The 6,216-nt window shown below is 37.9% G+C and overlaps 1 protein-coding gene across 1 annotated transcript in view; it reads right to left on the bottom strand.

Moving 5' to 3' along the window:
- NSMAF (neutral sphingomyelinase activation associated factor) overlaps positions 1–6,216 on the bottom strand; it is a 39,157-nt gene that overhangs the window by 29,617 nt on the left and 3,324 nt on the right. The window lies entirely within an intron of this gene.

Raw genomic sequence — 6,216 nt, 5'->3', positions numbered from 1 at the left:
TTAGATATTTGATTCTGATGTCTTAGATGGAAATTATTCTAATATAGCCAGGCTTTCTGCTTTAGCCCTGATCRTTGTATGCCAATCAAAATTTGCAATGACAAAAAAGGAAGGGCAGGAACTAATCACTTAGAAGGGATGGAATTAGATTGTTTKGAAACCAAGCCAAGTCACACTGGTCTAAAGTGTTAAGTGAAAACACTGGCACAGATTTTACAACACAGCTGAGTCACTCAATGGATGMCCTCTGAGAAAGCATTACCTTCCTCACCAACCATGTTTTGTACTTCCTCTGTACCTCTGTTTAACACCACAGGAAGCCTGTTCATGGACTGATCTGATCAACAACGAACCTCAATAACAACAAAAACAGCAAACTGATTTTTAAGTATTTAATTTCAGGATCATAGTAATGCCAGTGCTGCTACCAAGTAAATGCAAATAGGCCAGATTAGGKGGAACATGAAAATGCTTTCTCTACCAACTTAACTAAAATTGATGCAAGTGCTCAAAACTCAACACTTTCTAAAAGGGTGAACACTCGGTCACTGWGTGTTTCAGCTGTAGGGAATGCCAGTGGATACTGGCACAGCAGGAGAAACAAAAACATAGCTTCAGCTGGAAGTACAACTTGTTTGTGTACAGCACTAATCTGATCTGATCTGCACAAGTACTTAGWATTTATTTACACCCACACTTTGAGCTTTTTGTTCTTTGCTCATGGAGTGCTTCACTAGAAACGCCTGTGCAAACACTAATAAACACCAAGTGTCCCCAGAGCAGTATTCAAACAGCAGTAAATATGTCAAGAGTTCACAAAATGAACAGAGTGAATCGAACAGCCTGTTCATTAAAAAAGCGTATTTCACAATGGAAAAAACAGCATTATTGTAAATACATCTTGTGCACTTTAAGATTTTTGTTGTGGTTGTTATATTAAACAGAATGTAACAATAAAGGTTTACTGTAATTACAAGTAGCAGTGGGTCTATACACTAAAAATATTTGTGTGTCCAAGCCTAATGCTCYGCTGCTTTTTCTAAACAGCCTTATCTTAACCTCTCCTCTCTTGAAAACAGTTTATTTATGATCCCATTGTGCTGGTTTTGGTTTGATGTTCTTCACAGCATCTACTATAGGGCTTTGKTTTGGATTTGTGCTGAAAACAGTGTTGATAATTCAGAGATGGTTTTGTTATCATTGAGTGAGTTTAAAGAGTCAAGGCCTTTTCTGCTTCTCACCCCACCCTCCCAGAGAGAAACTGGGRGTGCACAARGAGTTGGGAGGGGGCACAGCCAGGACACCTGACACCAACTGACCCATGGATTATTTTGTACCATATGCCATTATACTCAAGGTATGAAACCTTATTAGCTTCCACACAGTTACCATTAAATTCCATTTTTCAATGTAYCATCCAATTGAAATAATTTGGGACAAACTTAAAGTTTCTGCTTTTGCAAACTCAGATCTTGCAAGTTCTATCACATTTTTAAAGCTTTTTAATAAGGCTACATTAGGATGTGCATAGAGCAATTCACCAGTAGACTGCTTTTCTATTACATAAAACATATACATTCAATTTATTATTCACAAGCCAAAATATTTAAATCACTTACAAAAGTCACAAAAAAAAAGGTACAACACAGATTTGTTTGAAAAAAAATCTAATCTCTTTCATCAGGAAACAGCCACTAYTGACACAGGGAAAAGGAGATCACAGAAATGGCATTTATGGTCCAGAATTACTTTTTTCCCAAGGAAACTGGTAATGCCTGTTCAATAGAAATAATTTCTGAAATYCTTCTTTCTTGGGCTCTTTCTTTTGTCTCCACCTACTCTTTTGCCAAACTCCTCACATTTTCATATTCTTTCCAAATTCACCTGCTGACAGCACTAGTGACTTTAGTTTTTGGTAAATGTAGGCATCTCTCAKGTATTCGAGACAATCCAAGTTTTTACATCAAACATTCGCTGTTACTCACAGTAACTATAACATGGTTAACAYGAGCCAAAATACATAAACCGAGAGACTTCTCTTTGAAATTTTTCATTGTAACTGTCTCCATGAAACTGTTGTGTCTTTATACTTTTTATACAATTCACCTTCCCAAAACCAGAACTTGTGGACAGGAATTTGAGGTTTTCTTTCCATGGCATAACACTCACTGCTGCTGAACCAGATGATTTAATGGAAAAAAAAAAMCCAACAAAACAAGCAAAGAACCGAACAGCAAAGATATGTACAGAAACTCCAGATAAACTCTTYATATAGGCTAAATAGGTACTGTGGTGAAACTGTAGGTTTATTCCTGTTTAAATACCATGTTTAATAGCAGCATTTGCTATTCTGTGTCTCTTCCACATGCTATTCGCTCCCCAAGCTTACAGAGAGAGCATCACTGTAGAGCTTCTCGCTGGAGACCGGCAACCTCCTGTGCAGTGATGTCCTGCTCACTGACCTCAGGCTTCCTGTCTTGAAAATGGGTTGTATTGCTGTGCTGGCAACCTYGTTAAAACCTCTTTCTTCAAACACTGTACATCATATAGGCTAAGTGCATTTTCCACATTTTATGGAGAGTGGAAAGGGAAGACAGAGTGTTCCATGTAGTTTTGCAGTCTCTTCCATGCATTTCTGTGCTTGTTGCTACTCTACTTGCAAGTCCATTTATTCTAACGGCATTTTCCTGTATTTTCAGGCTGCACTGAGTCACTGCTGTAGGCAGACAGAGCCAGATATCAAATCTCCACAAACAGAATCACAAATCTCTACTCTTCTCAAGCACCCACTGCAATTGGGACAAACCTACAGTCTGTCTCAAGACTATGCCACAAAATTTTAAAATTAACACAATACCGTAAGTGAAAGTAAAATTTTCAGAATTGCACCTTAACTACTGGCTAACAAATGTAGGCCACTTCAAGCTAATGATAATAACGAACTCCGGAGATTATGATGAATGATCTCTGGAATAACWTTCTGGGATTCCTCAACCTATCTCAGTCTTTACTGCTTAAGTATTTAAATTTCATTTGCCTGTGTTAATGATCCACAGAGTTGTCCAAGAAAGGAAAAGTCAAGTTTTATCACATGTTACTAGACTACAGTCAGAGCTTTTTATCTCCACAGAAGAAACATCTTTCACATAAATAAACAGAGCCACTCATAGTTACTACATCAACAGGGTCCCTCTTGAGAACCATCACTGCACATGATGATACTTCAGGCTTGCCAGGAGATTTAACAAGTACCAACAGATAGCAGGRGTACAGATCAGTCTCTAGCATGTTGTGCAAGCAGGCAAACAGTGCTGTGAAGGCCTGAAAAAAATARGACATCAATCGTAATAGCTATAAAATTACAGCAATGGGGATCTTCAACATGCAACTRAGCAGTTGGATTTTAGGCCGACTGCCTTCCAAAGAGCTAAAGAAGGCATTCCAAAAACATTTCTGATATCCAGATGGTTGCTATCAAATTCATATTCTATCAACTGCTCTGCGGTCCTACAACAAGAATTTGTATGCATGCCTAACTTGAGATTCAAATAGTAATTTAATTCTGCACATGACAGGAAGACTTAAAAAAAATAAAAAAGTGCCAGTAGGAAGAGAATGCATGAGATMCCCTGTAAAAGAAACTGGTTAAACCTGTAACAGTTGAAAACTCTATTTTGGTCTTCAGCCACTGAGCAGCTGTACTGTTCCCAGAGCTGTGTAATTAACAGCACACACTGTAAGCCTATGACTRTATCACACTGACCTGGAATAACAGCCTGGATCACAAAACCAAAGTCAAGACAAATTATAATAAGCAAGTCTGTCCCCACTCTACCCTCCCTTGCCTTCAAGTCTGACTCCAAGACATAGAATCCCCTCACAATCTCAGCAGTCAGTCAGGTAAAACATAAATTTTAACTGGGCAACATATAAAAATGCTTTGGTATGTAAAATAAAACCCAAATTGTTATTTTTTTACTTTTAAATTATCAGCAAGAACCAGCATGTAAWGAAAACAAACCCAAACAACAAACAAACAAAGGCCAGTTCTGGTTCCTACACATTTGTAGGAGTTCCCTTCAGTTTCTATTAAACACATTTGCCTGGTGCTCTAAAACTTTGTGTTCCTATAATACAGTAATAAATAAATATCACAAAGTTCTTTTCAGGCAAACAGAAAAGGATCAAGTTTGAGACATTTTTCTTATTATCAGCACGTGGTTCATTTTAATCCATTTTCAAAATTAATAACCCAATTGTTGCTTGAAACTTCCCAAGTATAAATGATTAATGARTGTTTATTAAAAATCTACTTAGAGAAAGGTAATGCTATAGCTTGGAAAGCAACTCGAATATCTGTTGACACAAAATCCCTTGAAATTAAGAAACAAAGCTCACACCTAAAGGTTATTACAGGATATTTTTATGCTTGCTTCCTAATAAAGAAAGATTTATGTCCTCCAATGTTGTGGTCACAATGCTATTTAATACTTTGCAACACCCTGATGAAGTCAGTAAGCCACAGACATGCCTTCAGGGATCATTGACTATATTTTCTTGTACAACGAAATTGACATACTGGGCTGTCAAAAAAAAAAAACAAACAAACAATATAATATTTGGAAAATGACAAAGAGACAACTTAAACAAGACATTCAAAAGAAGTTCAAACCCATGGAAGCAGCTATAAAGGTTGAGAGCCTGCAAGATGTCCAATGCCTTATACTGCAGCTTCTTAACAGTCCAGTCTCGATCCTCAATGTCTCACCAATAGCAAACAAACCTTCAGAAAACTTCCAAGATGATTGTATGTTCTTATTACACGTAATACTTGAAAACTGGAACTTGAGGGGTAAAAAAAAAGCAGCTTCAGTAGCTTTGCTGGTCCCATACGCTTGTAATGCCTCAAAAACTACTTACAGTTGTGGAGACCAGCCAATTTTGACTTAAAAAGTTACCACATTAGCAAATAGGCCATAATACAAGCTTCTGTTCAAAGCTGTGGAGTTTTTGCACAGTTTTAATAACCTGGATCAGTCCATGGAAGACCAGAAACAGTACCATGTGAAGGGGTCAGGCACAAAAACAAGGTGGTCAGGTCTCGTTCAGCAAACSCGTGCAGCAGCTCTTCTGTCACAGATGCTGGGAAAGAGGCAGTTTCACTTTCCAGGGTAAAATAAATTGACAGCCACCACTGCCACAGTGGCAAAACCTTGAGCTTTAGAATGGGTGGAAAGGTACTTACACTGCTACATTTCAGGTTTAAGGCCAGTTCTGCATTCAAAAATCAACAGCAGCAGCTGCTTGAAGGAGGAAGAAAGATTAATATGCTAGATAAGGGAATACCTTCAATTACAATAATTCATATATCTGGAAAAACCAACACAGCCAACTTAAACGGATTTTTCCAGATCCAAAATGGAAAGATCTTCAGCCAAATTGTGCCTCTCTGTCTGAGGGTATATGTTGTGGGGGAAGCAGCTACAGCAATGGGTGATCAGTATAATGTAGGCACACACATCTCTACGTTCCCGCAGATAACTTTAATGAAAGTTTTAAGAGCTTTTGTGTTGGAACATCAYCAATTCCCACATCATCAATACACCACAGAAGCTGGTGTATTAAAGAGTTAATTTTTTAAGTGTATGAGGAGCTGCTTGAGCTTAAAAGGTAAGTACCTACACTTAAGGGGAGAGGTAAATTAAAGCATGCCAACATAATTTTGCTTAAAGGCTTATTTCAAATTCCTGTCTTCATACAATCCCCCAAAAAAAGATATTAAGAATAACTGAAAAATTCATATGCCAGTTACTTCGTATTTTCTTGTGAAAAGAATCAGAAATCCTTTGAGAAGCAGCTTCWGGTAGAAAARGAGAGACACCTTTGCCAAGAAAWCACCTTGCCAAGAAAAACAGAACTTACTGCCTTTTTCAAAGAGCTCCCATATAATTGCCATTCAGAAAAGGTCTCAGGTATATGAGTCAAGAACACACCCAAAACACACAGGAAAACTAGGAACTAAGTGTCAGGCAAACACTTGCAAAACTTCAGTTCATATGATGTCATTCCCAATACACAGAGTTTGGGAACCCAAAGGCACCCAAACATTCCTAGCATGGTTCAGAGTACGCAGCCAAGAARCCAATCCCATTTTACAAACCACAACCTGTGGTTTATAACTCCTGCCAAGATGCTACAAAATATCCTCCAAACAAA

Source organism: Malurus melanocephalus, unplaced genomic scaffold (genome assembly GCF_030028575.1).
Source record: "Malurus melanocephalus ecotype Western Australia unplaced genomic scaffold, MMel_1.1 scaffold_306, whole genome shotgun sequence".
Classification (NCBI taxonomy): domain Eukaryota; kingdom Metazoa; phylum Chordata; class Aves; order Passeriformes; family Maluridae; genus Malurus; species Malurus melanocephalus.
The sequence above is the reverse complement of the archived record's forward strand: the minus strand, read 5'-3'. Positions and strand labels throughout refer to the sequence as shown.